Below are 17,309 nucleotides of genomic sequence, written 5' to 3'. Positions count from 1 at the left end.
ATCACAGCATGGTACCACATACTGTAAAGGCATATGGTCCTCAGCATCAAAGATGTTTGTTGCCTACCATAAGAGGCTATTGAGATCAATATCTGGGCTTAGATAAGACAGGATAGGAAAGTCAAGTTTTTTTTTTTTTTTTTGAGACGGCGTTTCACTCTTATTGCCCAGGCTGGAGTGCAATAGCGTGATCTCGGCTCACCACAACCTCCACCTCCTGGGTTCAAATTATTCTCCTGCCTCAGCCTCCCAAGCAGCTGGGATTACAGGCATCCACTACCATGCCAGCCTAATTTTGTATTTTTAGTAGAGATGGGGTTTCTCCATATTGGCCAGGATGGTCTCGAACTCTCAACCTCGGGTGATCTGCCCACCTCAGCCTCCCAAAGTGCTGGGATTACAGATGTGAGCCATTGCGCCTGGCTGAAAATCAGCATTTTGATGTGACAGTTCTGCACCGGAATCTTTATAGTACCAACCTATCAGAACAGACCACAGGATCCATCAGTGGAACAGGAGAAGGTAGACATTTTCTTTGAAGGGCCAGATAACAAATGTTTTCAGTTTTGCTGGCCATACAATTTCTGTTGCAACTACTCAATTTTGGTGTTGTAGCACAAAGGCAGCCATAAACAATACGAAAAAAAAATGTGGCTGTGCTTCTTTTAAAAGTTTATTTACAAAAACAGGCTACAGGCTGGATTTGGTCCATGTGCTGCAATTTGAATTTTAACAACTAAGATTTATTTCTCTCAACCTACATGTCTGTTACAGTTGACTGGATACACCATATCTCTTCACTCACTTCAAGACCCAAACTGATGGAGAAGCCAACATCTCCTACCAGTCACAGTGGCAGAAGGAAAGAAAAGCTTTGAAGTGTCTTGAACTGGAAATCAAATACTCCATCCTAAAACAGACAATCATTATTTCCTTAATGATCAATTATTTACAGCTTACGGGCCAGGAGTCATTATATGGCCTACCCAATCACTAGAACTTTCTAGTATAATTTTACAATGTCTGGAATGCAGACAGCCTAATATATTGGCAAAGAGAGTCAGTAATTACTTGATCAAGCTTAAATTAAAGGTTGTTTTAGGAAAAGTTTTCTTTCATTCAAACAAGTTTCATGTGTATAGTACTGACAAATTGTAGCTCATCAAGGTAAGCTTATAGACATTTCAACTGATCTAATAATCATTCTAGATAGATGTGGTTGAAAGACTCATGATCTCTTAAAAGAGTTATTCTTCTGTGAGAAATTCATTTGGCCTATTTTACTTTATAAAATACATTAAGAAAGAGAAATTGATAGAAGAGAAAACAAGTGACTGAATGAAAAAACTGATGGTCACAGTGACAGATTTCCATCATGTAAAAGATATAAAATAGCTTAGATATGCGTATACACAATTTAATTATCAATGTGTATTATGCTTCTTAATCATAATTTTTTTTTTTTTTTTTTTTTTTTGAGGCGGAGTCTCGCTCTGTCGCCCGGACTGGAGTGCAGTGGCCAGATCTCAGCTCACTGCAAGCTCCGCCTCCCGGGTTTATGCCATTCTCCTGCCTCAGCCTCCCGAGTAGCTGGGACTACAGGCGCCCGCCACCTCGCCCGGCTAGTTTTTGTATTTTTAGTAGAGACGGGGTTTCACCGTGTTAGCCAGGATGGTCTTGATCTCCTGACCTCGTGATCCGCCCATCTCGGCCTCCCAAAGTGCTGGGATTACAGGCTTGAGCCACCGCGCCCGGCCAATCATAATTTTTATAAATTATATATTTCCCTGTAATCCAAACTTCAGATCCAAGATGATACCTTCTAACATCTATCAACCAGATTTTTTATTTCTTAACATATTTTGAAAAAAGTAATTATCAGCTTTGGTCTAAGAATTCTAAGATATTTTAATATAAGCATAGACACTAGGGGTCATATATTAATTTTTAAGAGAATGAGAGACATTTCTGGAAAAGCCATTTATTTTTTAATTGATGAGATTAAGTTGAAAATATTTTCCATCTCTATTATTGCCTGTTTACTGACATCAATATAAAGAAGTCTATAAACTAATGCAGTTGACCCTCAAACAACATGGGGGCCCGGGGCACCAACACCCCATGCAGTTAAAAATCTTCATATAACTTTTTACTCCCCTAAAATTTACTTATAGCATACTCTTGACCAGAAGCCTTACCAGTAATATAAACAGTCAATTAACTCCTATTTGTATTGCTTTATGTATTATACACTGTATTCTTACAGTAACATAAGCTAGAGAAAAGAAAATGATACTAAGAAAATCATAAGAAGGAGAAAATATATTTACTATTTATTCAGTGGAAGTGGATCATCACAAAGGTCTTCATCCTCCTCTTCCTGTTTAGTAAGCTGAGGAGGAGGACAAGAGGTTCATCTTGTTAACTTAGGAATGGAGAGGCAGAAGAAAATCTGCACATAAGTGAACTCATGCAGTTCAAATCCATGTTCAAAGATCAACTGTAGTTATAAGAAGGACTCTCCCAGTCACATACTCTAAAACCAAAAGTAATAAAATTCTGAAGAAATGATGAACATGTAAATAGATTCATAGACTCATAAGAGCTGAAAGAGACCTTAGAAGGAATCAATACAACTACTACACTACTCAGTTCTCAAAGGAAAAAACAGAAGACCACAGGGATTATGTATCAATGCCTGAAGGATTGAGGCTGATTTACTTTGAAAGTTACATTGATATTACAACATAATTTTAAATGTATAAAAATATTTTTGTTTTAGAATGAAAATGAAAGAAAGTAAATTTATTCTGATAAGGAAGATACAATGATAAGAAATTGAGGAAGAATTTGGAGTAGGCCAACAATTAATTCAGTGTGAACGAGACTCATTCACACTGATATGGTACAATTAGGGATATTATTTACATTGCATTTAATAAAATAAGAGTTTCACATATTAAGATGAAAATACAAAAATCAAAGCTGATTTTTTTCTTACTGCAATGCAATATCCAAAAAGGAATTTTAAGTTCTCCAACACTTATTTCAGTAACATCTTCCATTTCATTGAATTAAAGCTATTTTATCTCTGGATTGTATAAATCAGAGAGTTTCTAATTTGCTCGCAGGCACCATTTCAACTGGAGAATGACAGACCACTAAAGTACATTGATAAAAGTAAACAACAGTTATAGGAAACAGGTTTGACTAGATATCTGGAATAGCCTCACTTCTCAACAACTGCCGTTAACCTTGTTCAAAATATGAAATTACTATAATCGGTTCTAAAAGATTTCCCCATGTTCCTCTTCACACACTTACACACACACACAGACCCACACACACAGACCCCCTCCCCCCAAAACACACACACACATCTTTTTAGACATCTTTTTTGGGTGACAACCAAAAAAAGAAAATTTGGCCAAGTTTTCATCAAGCTAGAATGTGCATATTCTATAAAGGATCTCATTCACGTGCTGTCTGTCCAAATGATGAGAGTGGCGGCCTGTCTAGGGCAGCTGCTGCCATGACACGAGCTGCAGTGAGGGAGGTTTGGCTGGGGTTGCCTGCTCCAAAGAGCTGATGGAAGCCAGGAACAGGTGGAAGCCCTACACCCTTCTGAGTTGTCAGGGCAGGAGTCTTGCACTTCCCCAACACAGCTGCAGCCACCCAGCTGCAGCTGCAGACCCAGGCATCCTTGTGCTCTTGGGAGCCAGAAGCAGAAAGGAGCCCCACCCTCCCAGGTGTAACTGCAGCTGCATAGCTGCAGCTGCAGACCCAGGCATGTCTGCACTCTCAGATGCCTCGGAAGGCCCCACCCAGTCCCTGCAGGCTTGGAGTTGCCTACTCCCACTGCCTGCCCTCTCCCAGTTCCAATCTCAGAGCAGAGTTGAGGCCGAGCCCAGGCATTGTCGCAACCTGGCTGGATGTGCACATGCTCAGGGCAATGCTGACATGCCAGCCCACTGCCGCCTTGGGCCCCTCTGGACTTTGGGCACCGACCAGCACAAGACAGAGGCCAAGAGGGGTGCTGAGGGCAGCCCGGTGCTGGCCTGCAGGCGCCCCTCAGCATGAACAGTACAGGCGTTATGAACAGCAGCAGGAGGCAGACAAGCTCCTGAGTGGGAAGGAGTGGGTCACTGGTGAAGCCCCACCTTCAGACTCAGGGAAAGCCTGAAGCCTTGGGGCAGGGGTGCCAGGCCCGTGGACTGGAGTGGAAACTTGTGATGCTTTTTCCAGGCCTGCCCATAGCCGCCCATGGATGAATCAGCATGTACTTCCTCCCCTCTGAAGCCCATTTAAAAACCTAGGACTCAGCCAGACTTGAGAAGACATTGGGACAACCAGCTGTGGAGAGGAGCTACCCACTCCAAGGTCTCCTCTCTGCCGAGAGCTGAACACTCATCACGACACCCTGGCTGTGGAGAGGAGCTACCACTGCAAGTCTCCTCTGAGCTGTTCTATTGGCCAATAAACCCCCTCTTCATCTTGCTTACCCTCAACCTGTTCATTTACCTCATCCTTCCTGGACACAATTCAAGAACTTGGACCCACCAAATGGCAGGGCTAAAAGAGATGTAACACAAACAGGTCTGAAACATGCCACTTGCTCACCAAATTGCAGTCGACAAGAAGGAAAGATAAAAGAAGGAGAGAGGAGCTGTGGCCCTTCAAGGAGCCCAGACCTAGGGGCTTCCTGAACCAGGGCTGTGACACACTCTTTGAGTCTCAGTGGTTCCTGGCATCTCCAAGCTTCCAGGTGCCACTGCATTCCCCAGTGCCAGCCATGGGAGCTTCCTGCAGGATGCCTGGTTCAGCCACAGCCTCGCAGGAAGCTGGCACCTGTGCCAGTGCCTGGAGCCACCCGACCAGCTGCAGCCAGTGTTCCTGGCTGTGCGCAGTGGCCGGACCCCACACAACCATAACCCTGATTGCTCAAAGCCTACGCCAGATGAAAGAACCAAGACCCTAGCATCTGAACCCATGTGGCACACCATCCCCCCAAGGAACAGTGGGACCTGTATAAAAGGGCAGCTGCTAAAGCTGGCTGGCTGCCTCACCCACACACATACCCACTGCACAGCTGGCCAGTACACCAAGCATACATGTGTTCATACCCGACCCAACAGTCAGTCCTTGAAGCAAACTTGTTTTTCTCAAAAGACCATCACAGGGCTGCTCAGCCAGCCACGCTCATGCACACCTGTGCCCAGTCAATGGCCATCTCAACAGGAACCATCACTTCCCCAGAGAGCCCTCCAGACATCCTATCAGCCTCCATGCCCACATGTGTGCAGCTTGACAATCAGTCAAGCACCCCTGCCTTTAGCAAAACTGTGCCACTGCCATCACAAACTCTCACAGGCTAGGCCACTAAAGCAATCACAGATATTATTGACAAGGATTGCAACTGCATGAAGACCATGCTACTGAGTCTACTCAGAACCAAAGTTAATGCACCCTACCCAATGGACACCTATCTATAGGAAAAAGCCTCTCCTTACAAAGGTATTCCATAAAATTTGAAAAGACAACTATTCCACTAGATGCACAGATATCAATGTAGGGACACAAGAAACATGAAAAAGCAAGGAAATGTGATATCCCCAAAGGAATGTAATCAGTCTTCAATGACAGATCACAAAGAAAAGGACATTTACAAAATGCCTAAAAAGAAAATCTAAATAATGATCTTAAGGAAACTGAGCAAGATACAGCAGAACACAAGCAATTCAATAACATTATAAAACAATTCATGATCTGGGTGAGAAATTCAAGAAATAGATAGATATCATGAAAAAGAACCAAAGTGAAATGTTGAAGGTGAAGAATTCAGTGAATGAAATAAATAATATAATTGAGAACTTCAATAACTGGCTAGATCAAGCACAATAAGTAATTTCTGAACTTGAAGATAGGTCTGTTGAAATAACTCAGTCTGAGAAAAAAATTAAGAATAAAAAAATGAACAAAGCCTTTGAGACTTATAGAACATCGTTAAACAAAGAAATATTCACATTATAGGAATACCAGTGGGAAAAGATATGGAGAAAAGCAAAGAAAATCTATTTAGCAAAATAACAGCTGAAAACTTGCCAAGTAATTGAGAGAGATATGAACATCTAGATTCAGTAAGCCCAAAGTGTTTCCAATTATATTCCACTCAAAAAGATCCTCTGCAAGGCACATTATAATTAAACCATCAAACATCAAAGACAAGCAGAGAATTCTAAAAGTGGCAAAAGAAAAGTATCAAGTCACATATAAGGAAATGGCCATTAGACTATTAGCAGATTTCTCAGCAGAAATCTTTTGGGCCAGAAGAAAATGGGATAATATATTCAAAGTTCTGAAGGAAAAAAAATACTCAGCCAAGAATACTATATCCACAAAGCTATTCTTAAGAAATGAAGGGGAAATAAGGAACTTCCAAGACAGGCAAATGCTGAGGGAATTCATCACCATTAGGCTGGACTTACAAGAAACACTTAAGGGAATGCTACGACTGGAAACAAAAGAACAATAAATAATTACTGTCATGAAAACATGTGAAAGTATAAAAATCACTAGTAGAGGTAAATGTGTAAATCAAACTCATAATACCCCAGTAATGCAATGGTGCTATGTAAAGTCTCCTAATCACCTAGCATGAAGGTTTAAAGTCAAAATGGTCAAAAATAATAATAGCTACAATTAATGGCTCAGGGACATATAATAGATTAAAAAAATAAATTAAGGCAACAAAAATGTAAATTGTTGGGAGGAGGAGGGAGTCTAGAGTATTTTTATGAGACCAAAGGTGATTTGCTTTCAGGTTTAAACAATCCGTTATTAACTACAAAACTCTTTATGTTAGCCCCATGATAATGACAAAGAAAGAAATTACAGCAAATGCACAAATAAGAAAGTAGGGAAAAGAAAAAAAAGCTTAGCACCACAGAAAACCACCAAACCACAGAGGTAAAAAAATAAAAAAGGCGTCTTTGAAGAAATAATTTTAAGACTGAAATGAAAAGGAAAAAAAATTGTAAGAGATTTACAAAACAACTAGAAAACAATTAAGAGAACAGTAGGAGTAAGTCCTTATCTATTAATAACACTCTTCAATATAAATGTATTAAATTATCTGACTAAAATATATAGAGTGGCTGAATTGAGTAAAGAAACAAGATTCAACTCTATGCTGCCTACAGAGGAGTCGCCTCACAGTTAAAGACAAATATAGACTGAAAGTGAAGGGATGGGACATAATATTCCACAAAACGGAAATCAAAAGCAGCAAGAGTAGATATTCTTATACAAGATAGATTTTAAGTCAAAAACTGTAAAAAGAGACAAAGAAGATTACAATATAATAATAATAAAGGGATCAACTGAACAAGAAGATATAACAATTATAAATATAAATACACCCAACACTAGAGTCCCCACATATATAAAGCAAATATTACTAGATCTAAAAGCAGAGATAAACTGCAATGCAACAATAGTAGGGAACTTCAACACACTGCTATGTAATCAATACACCATTGATCATCTAGACAAAAAATCAACAAAGTAACATCAGACTTAAACTGCAACAGAGACGAAATGGACCAAACAGATATTTACAAAACATTTCATAAAATGGCTGTATAATATACATTTGTCTCAATGGCACATGAAACATTCTCCAGGACAGATCACTTGTTAGGCCACAAAACACATCGTAACAAGCTATAGTACTAAAATAGCATGGTCCTGGCATAGAAACAGACTCATAGACCAATGAAACAGAGTAGAGAGCCCATAAATAAATTCATGCACCCAGAGCCAACTGATTTTTCAACTATGTTGCCAAGAACACACATTGTAGAAAAGACAATCTTGTCAATAAATGGTGCTGAGCAAATTGGATATTCACATGCAGAAGAATGAGACTAGATCCTACCTCTCATCATATACAAAAACTAACTCAAAATGGATTAAAAACAAAAATGTAAAGCCTGAAACTACTAGAAGAAAACACAGAAGAAATGCTTCATGACACTGGGCTCTGCAAAGATTTTTAAAATAAGAATTCAAAAGCACAGACAACAAGTAAAAATATACAAATGAAATTGCAACAAACTAAAAAGCTTTTGCACAGCAAAGGAAACTATTAACAAAATGAAAAGACAACCTACAGAATAGGAGAAAATATTTTTAAAGTATACATCTGACAAGGGGTTAATATCCAGACTATAAAAACAACTAAACAACTCAACAATAAAGAAACAAATAATCCAATTTTTTTTCCCCGAGACGGAGTCTTGCTCTGTCACCCAGGCTGGAATGCAGTGGCACAATCTCAGCTCACCACGACCTCTGCCTCCTGGGTTCAAGCAATTCTCCTGCTTCAGCCTCCTGAGTAGGTCGGATTACAGGCGCCCGCCACCACACCTGGCTAATTTTTGTATTTTTAGTAAAGACGGTGTTACACCATGTTTGCCAGGCTGGTCTCAAACTCCTGACCTCGTGATCTGCCCACCTCAGGTTCCCAAAGTGCTGGAATTACAGGTGTAAGCCACCACGCCCAGACAACCCAATTTTTTAAATGGGCTAAAGACCTTAGTAACTATTTCTCAAAATAGAATATAAAAATGGCTGACAGGTGTATGAAAAAAAAATATGCTCAACACCACCAATCATCAGGTAACTGCAAACCAAACCCACAATGATATATACCACCTTCCTCTAGTTAGAATGACTGTTACCAAAAAGAGAAAAGAAAACAAGTGTTAGCTGGGATGTGGAAAAAAGTGAAAACCTACATAATGTTGGTGGGATTGAAAACTACTACTACAGCCATTATGGAAAACACTATGAAGGGTCCTCAAAATATTAAACATCGAACTACCATATGATCTAGTGGGCCCATTATTGGATATATATCAAAAGAGAATGAAATAACTATGTCCAAGAGAATCTGCACTCCCATGTTTATTGTAGCACTATTACAATAGCCAAAATACAGAATCAACCTAAGTGTTCAGCAACAGATAAATGAATAAAGAAAATGTAGTATGCATACACAATGAAATACTATTGAACCTTTAAAAAGAAGGAAATGCTATCATTTGTGACAACATGAATGAATCTAGACATAATGTTAAGTGAAATAAGTCAGTCACAGATTGACAAATACCATATGATCTCACTGCTATGTGGGATCTTTTTTACTTAAAGTTGATATCAAAGAGAGTAGAACAGTAGTTACCAAAGAAAATCCCAGGATTGGATGGCCTCACTGGTGAATTCTACCAAATATTTAAAGAACTAATACCAATTCTCAAACTCTTCCAGAAAATTGAAGAGGAAAAAATATTTCCAAACTCATTTTATGAGGCCAGCAGTACCCTGGTTTCAAAACTAGACAAAGACAACAACAACAACAAAAAATACTACAGGTCAATGTCTCTGAAAAACACAGATGCAAAAATTATCAACAAGATATTAGTAAGCCAAATCCAACAGCACATTGAAAAGATAACACACCATAATCAGGTAAGATTTATCCCAGGAATGCAAGGATGATTCAACACATGCAAATCAGTAAACACGATAACAACCGAATGAAGGACAAAAACATATGATCATCTCAATAGACATAGGAAAAGCATTTGGTAAAATTCAACATCCCTTCATGATAAAAACTCCCAACAAACTAGACACTGAAGGAACATACTTCAGTGGGTAAGGGATGAGAGAAAGATGGAGAGGTTAGCCAATGGGTACAAAGTTACAATTAGATAGAATAAATAAATACTGGTATTCTAGTGCACAGTAGGGTAAAACTAAGGTTAACAGCAAAATACTGTATATTACAAAATAGCCAGAAGACAGGCTTTTGAATATTCTCACCACAAAGAAATAATTAATGTATGACATGATGGATTTATTACCAAACTACCCTGATTGGATCATCATATAACATAGATATGTATCAAAACATCAAACTGGGGGGCTGGCAAGATGGCTGAATAGGAACAGCTCTGGTCTGCAGCTCTCAGTGAGATCAATGCAGAAACCAGGTGATTTCTGCATTTCCAACTGAGGTAACCATCTCATCTCACTGGGACAGGTTAGACAGTGGGAGCAGCCCATGGAGGGTGAGCTGAAGCAGGCTGGGGCACTGCTTCAGCCAGGAACTGCAAGGGGTCGGGGAACTCCCTCCACTAGCAAGGGAAGCCTTGAGAGACTGTGCTGTGAGGAATGTTGCACTACAGCCCAGATATTGCACTTTTCCCACGGTCTTCGCAACCCACAGACCAAGAGATTCCCTCGGTTGCCTACACCACCAGGACCTTGGGTTTCAAGCACAAAACTGGGCAGCTGTTTAGGCAGACACTGAGCTAGCTGCAAAAAAATTTTTTTCCATACCACCGTGGTGACTGGAACGCCAGTGAGACAGAACCGTTCACTTCCCTGAAAAGGGAGCTAAAGCCAGGGAGCCAGGTGGTCTAGCTCAGCGGATTGCACCCCCACGGAGCCCAGAAAGCTAAGATGCATTGGTTTGAAATTCTCACTGCCAGCTCAGTAGGTTGAAGTTGACCTGGGATGCTCAAGCTTAGTGGGGCGAGGGGCATACACCCTTATTGAAGCTTGAGTAGGTGGTTTTCCCATCACATTGTAAACAAAGCCGCCAGGAAGTTCAAACTGGGCAGAGGCTACTGCAGCTTGGCAAAGCCGTGGTGGCCAGACTGCCTCCCTAGATTCCTCCTCTCTGGGCAGGGCATCTCTGAAAGAAAGGCAGCAGCCCCTGTTAGGGGCTTATAGATAAAACTCCCATCTCCATGGGACAGAACACCTGGGGGAAGGGGAGGCTGTGGATGCAGCGTCGGCAGACTTAAACATTCCTGCCTGCTGGCTCTGAAGAGAGCAGCAGATTGCCCAACACAGAGCTTAAGCTCTGCTAAGGAACAGACTGCCTGTTCAAGTGGGTCACAGACCCCCATGCCTCCTGACCGGGAGACACCACTCAGCAGGGATTGACAGACACCTCATACAGGAGAGCTCTGGTTGGCATCTGGCAGGTGACCTTCTGGGACAAAGCTTCCAGAGGAAGGAACAGGCCACAATCTTTGCTGTTCTGCAGACTCCACTGCAGGCGGAGGCAAACAGGGTCTGTAGAGGACATCCAGCAAACTCCAACAGACCTGCAGCAGAGAGGCCTGACTATGAGAAGGAAAACTAACAAAAAGAGAGAAATACTATCAACATCAACAAAAAGGATGTCCACACAGAAAGCCCACCTGAAAGTCACCAACATCAAAGACCAAAGGTAGATAAATCCACGAAGATGAGGAGAAACCAGCATAAAAAGACTGAAAATTCCAAAAACCATAATGAGCAGGTTCTAACCCAATGCAAGGAAGCTAAGAACACTGAAGAAAGGTTAGACAAATTGCTAACTAGAATAACCAGTTTAGAAAAGAACATAAATGACATGACGGAGCTGAAAAACACAGCATGAGAATTTTGTGAAGCATATACAAGTATCAATAGCTGAATCAATCAAGTGGAAGAAAGGATATGAGACATCGAAGATCAATTTAATGAAATACAGTGTGAAAACAACATTAGAGAAAAAAGAATGAAAAAGAACAAACAAAGCCTCCAAGAAATATGGGACTATGTGAAAAGACCAAACCTACATTTGATTGGTTTACCTGAAATTGATGGGGAGAATGGAACCAAGTTTGAAAACACTCTTCAGGACATTATCCAGGAAAACTCCCCAAACCTAGCAAGACAGGCCAACATTCAAATTCAGGAAATACAGAGAACACCACAAAGATACTCCTCGAGAAGAACAACCCCAAGACACATGATCGTCAGATTCACCAAGATTGAAATGAAGGAAAAAATGTTAAGGGCAGCTTGAGAGAAAGGTCAGGTTACCCACAAAGGGAAGCCCATCAGACTAACAGCAGATCTGTCTGCAGAAACCCTACCAGTTAGAAGAGATTGGGGGCCAATATTCAACATTCTAAAAGGAAAGAATTTTCAACCCAGAATTTCATATCCAGCCAAGGAGAAATAAAATCCTTTACAGACAAGCAAATGCTGAGAGATTTTGTCACAACCAGGCCTGCCTTAGAAGAGCTCCTGAAGGAAGCACTAAATATGTTAAAAAAAAAAAAGAAAGAAAAAAAATAGTACCGGCCACTGCAAAAACATACCAAATTCCCAATTGTAAAGGCCATTGACACCATGAAGAAACTGCATTAACTAACAGGCAAAATAAACAGCTAGCATCATAATGACAGGATGAAATTCACATATAACTATAGTACCCTTAAATGTAAATAGGCTAAATGCCACAAATAAAAGACATAGACTGGCAAACTGAATAAAGATTCAAAACCCATAGCTGTGCTTTATTCAGGAGACCCATCTCATGTGCAAAGACACACATAGGCTCAAAATAAAGGAATGGAGGAATACTTACCAACCAAATGGAAAGCAAAAAAAAAAAGCAGGATTTGCAATCCTAATCTCTGATAAAACAGACTTTAAACCAACAAAGATCAAAAAAGACAAAGAAGGGCATTATATAATGGTAAAGCAATCAATGCAACAAGAACATATGCACCCAATACAGGAGCACCCAGATTCATAAAGCAAGTTCTTAGAGATCTACAAAGAGACTTAGACTTCCACACAATAACAGTGGGAGACTTTAACACCCCAATGCCAATATTAGACAAATCAATGAGACAGAAAAATAACAAGGATATTCAGGACTTGAACTCAGCTCTGGACCAAGTGGACCTAATAGACATCTACAGAACTCTGCACCCCAAATCAACAGAATATACATTCTTCTCAGCACCACGTCACTCTTATTCTAAAATTGACCACGTAATTGGAAGTAAAACACTCCTCAGCAAATGCAGAAGAATGGAAATCATAACAGTCTCTCAGACCACAGAGCAATCAAATTAGAACTCAAGATTAAGAAACTCACTCAAAACTGTACAACCACATGGAAACTGAAAAACCTGCTCCTGAATGACTACTGGGTAAATAACGAAATTAAGGCAGAAATAAAGAAGTTTTTTGAAACCAATGAGAACAAAGACACAACATACCAGAATCTCTATGATGCAGTGAAAGTAGTATTTAGAGGAAAATTTACAGCACCAAATGCCCACAGAAGAAAGCAGGAAAGATCTAAAATCAACAACCTAACATCACAATTAAAATAACTAGTGAACCAAGAGAAAATAAATCCAAAAGCTAGCAAAAGACAATGAATAACTAAGATCAGAGCAGAACTAAAGGAGATACTCAAACAACCCTTCAAAAAATCAATGAATCCAGGAGTTGGTTTTTTGAAAAGATCAGCAAAATAGATAGACCGCTAGCCAGACTAATAAAGAAGAAAAGAGAGAAGAATCAAATAGACACAATAAAAAAAATGATGAAGGGGATATCACCATTGCTCCCACAGAAATACAAACTACCATTGCAGAATACTATAAACACCTCTATGCAAATAAACTAGAAAATCTAGAAGAAATGGATAAATTCCTGGACACATACACCCTCCCAAGTCTCAGCCAGGACGAAGTCAAATCCCTGAACAGACCAAAAACAAGTTCTGAAATTGAGGCAGTAATTAATAGCTTACCAACCAAAAAAAGCCCAGGACCAGACAGATTCACAGCCAAATTGGTATCTACCAGTGGTACAAAGAGGAGCTGGTACCATTCCTTCTGAAACTATTCCAAACAATAGAAAAGGAGGGACTCCTCCCTAACTCATTTTATGAGGCTTGCATCACCCTGATACCAAAAACTGGCAGAGACACAAGATAAAAAAGAACATTTCAGGGCAATATCTCTGATGAACATCGATGCAAAAATCCTCAACAAAATACTGGCAAATAGTATCCAGCAGCACATCCAAAAGCTTATCCACCACAATCAAGTTGGCTCCACCCCTGGAATGCAAGGCTGGTTCAACATATGCAGATCAATAAATGTAATCCATCACATAAACAGAACCAATGACAAAAACCACATTATTATCTCAATAGATGCAGAAAAAGCCTTCAATAAAATTCAACACCTCTTCATTCTAAAAACTCTCAATAAACTAGGTATTGATGGACCATATCTCAAAATAATAAGAGCTATTCATGACAAACCCATAGCCAGTATCATACTGAATGGGCAAAAGCTGGAAGCAGCCCTTTGAAAACTGGCACAAAACAAGAATGCCCTCTCTCACCACTCCTATTAAACATAGTGTTGGAAATTCTGGCCAGGGCAATCAGGCAAGAGAAAGAAATAAAGGTATTCGAATAGGAAGAGAGGAAGTTAAATTGTCTCTGTTTGCAGATGACATGATTGTATATTTAGAAAACCCCACTGTCTCAGCTCAAAATCTCCTTAAGCTGATAAGCAACTTTAGCAAAATCTCAGGATACAAAATCAATGTGCAAATATCACAAGCATTCCAATCCACCAATAACAGACAAACAGAGAGCCAAATCATGAGTGAACTCCCATTCACAATTGCTTCGAAGAGAATAAAATACCTAGGAATACAACATACAAGGGATGTGAAGGACCTCTTCAAGGAGAACTATAAACCACCACTTAAGGAAACAAGAGCAGACACAAACAAATGGAAAAACATTCCATGCTCATGGATACGAAGAATCAATATTGTGAAAATGCCATACTGCCCAAAGTAATTTACAGATTCAATGCTATTCCCATCAACCAACCTACATTGACTTTCTTCACAGAACTAGAAAAAACTTCTTTAAATTGTATATGGAACCAAAAAAGACTCCGTATAACCAAGGCAATCCTAAGCAAAAAGAACAAAGCTGGAGGCATCATGCTACCTGACTTCAAACTATACTACAAGGCTACAGTAACCAAAACAGCATTGAACTGGTACCAAAACAGATATATAGACCAATGGAACAGAACAGATGCCTCAGAAATAATGCCACACATCTACAATCATCTGATTTTTGACAAACCTGACAAAAACAAGCAATGGGGAAAGTATTCCCTATTTAATAAATGGTATTGGGAAAACTGGCTAGCCATATGAAGAAAACTAAAACTGAACCCCTTCCTTATACCTTATACAAAAATTAACTCAAGATGGATTAAGGACTTAAACATAAGACCTAAAACCATAAAAACCATAGATGAAAACCTAGGCAATACCATTCAGGATATAGGCATGGGCAAGTATTTCATGACTAAAACACCAAAAGCAATGGCAACTAAAGTCAAAATTGACAAATGGGATCTAATCAAGCTTCTGCACAGCAAAAGAAATTATCACCAGAGTGAATAGGCAACCCACCAAATGGGAGAAAATGTTTGCAATCTATCCATCTGACAAAGGACTAATATCCAGAAACAAATTTACAAGAAAAAAAAATCAAAAAGTGGGCAAAGGATATGAACACACTTCTCAAAAGAAGACATTTATGCAGCCAACAAACACATGAAAAAAGTTCGTCATCACTGGTCATTAGAGAAATGCAAATCAAAACCACAATGAGATACCATCTCATGCCATTTAGAAAAGTCAGGAAACAATAGATGCTGGAGAGGATGTGGAGAAATAGGAATGCTTTTACACTGCTGGTGGGAATGTAAATTAGTTCAACCATTGTGGAAGACAGAACCTCAAGGATCTAGAACCAGAAATACCATTTGATCCAGCAATCCCACTACTGGGTATATACCCAAAGGATTATAAATCATTCTACTATAGAGACACATGCACACATATGTTTATTGTGGCACTGTTCACAAATAGCAAAAATTATTTGGGAATCAACCCAATGACCATCAAAGATAGATTGGATAAAGAAAATGTGGCACATATACACTATGGAATACTATGCAGCCATAAAAAAGGATGAGTTCATGTCCCTTGCAGGGACATGGATGAAGCTGGAAACCATCATTCTCAGCAAACTAACACAGGAAGAGAAAATCAAACACCACATATTCTCACTCATAAGTGGGAGTTGAACAATGAGAACACATGGACACAGGGAGGGGAACATCACACACTGGAGCCTGTCGGGGGTTGGGAGGCTACGAGAGAAACAGCATTAGGAGAAATACCTAATATAGATGACAGATTGATAGGTGCAGCAAACCACCATGGCATGTGTATACCTGTGTAACAAACCTGCATGTACTACACCTGTATCCCAGCACTTAAAGTATAATGAAATAGAAAATAAATAAAATAAAATAAAGATTAGCAGAAAAAAGGAAAGACATATAGTTAGAATCAGTGGAGAAATACTCCTATTTTTTCACTTCTCTGCATCATCACCACCAACTTTAGCTTCCAAAACTCTGCTCAGCGGCCGGGCGCTGTGGCTCAAGCCTGTAATCCCAGCACTTTGGGAGGCCGAGACGGGCGGATCACTAGGTCAGGAGATCGAGACCATCCTGGCTAACACGGTGAAACCCCATCTCTACTAAAAGATACAAAAAACTAGCCGGGCGAAGTGGCAGGCGCCTGTAGTCCCAGCTACTCCGGAGGCTGAGGCAGGAGAATGGCATAAACCCGGGAGGCGGAGCTTGCAGTGAGCTGAGATCCGGCCACTGCACTCCAGCCTGGGAGACAGAGCCAGACTCCGTCTCAAAAAAAAAAAAAAAAAAAACTCTGCTCAGCAACCTGCAAGAAGGTTTTAGACTCACTGTCAGGGCAGTCAATTGTGTGGAAAATAAAATAAAACAATATGTCAAAACCTGGTTTTCTGCCTTGCTTTAAGATTTGGATGCCAATCACAAAGTTATATTCCACACCAAGTTTTGTTGGTTGTCAAATGTAAAGGAACTTTGCTAGAATTACAGACTGAAGGCTAGAGTTGCCACACAAAAGATCAGCTGCTTTAAAAATGGATCACCTAGGAGCAGCTTAAAACTTTTAGTAGATAATCTGAGCCTGTCAATACACTGAACCTGAAGCTTCAAGGGACAACCATCAGCATCACGGGTCATTTAAATAAGTATACCAAACATGTTAAGCCAAAATACAACTATGAATATAGCAAATTGGTGCTAATATGCCCTTCATTCTTGTTTAGATGATTCTCTCAAATACCTCCTCACTGGTTTCCCTGCTTCCACTCCTCCATCTATTCTCCCCAGAAGAGCCAGGGAGACCTTCCTGAAATATACATCAGCTCATTTAACTCCTTTGTTTAGGTGCTGAAAGGCTTTCCACTACACTTACAATAAAATCCAAAATCCTCAAGCTGCCCTACTGGCTTCACG

This window comes from Trachypithecus francoisi, unplaced genomic scaffold (genome assembly GCF_009764315.1).
Source record: "Trachypithecus francoisi isolate TF-2019V2 unplaced genomic scaffold, Tfra_2.0 Lachesis_group8, whole genome shotgun sequence".
Classification (NCBI taxonomy): Eukaryota; Metazoa; Chordata; class Mammalia; order Primates; family Cercopithecidae; genus Trachypithecus; species Trachypithecus francoisi.
Note: the sequence above shows the minus strand (reverse complement) of the source record.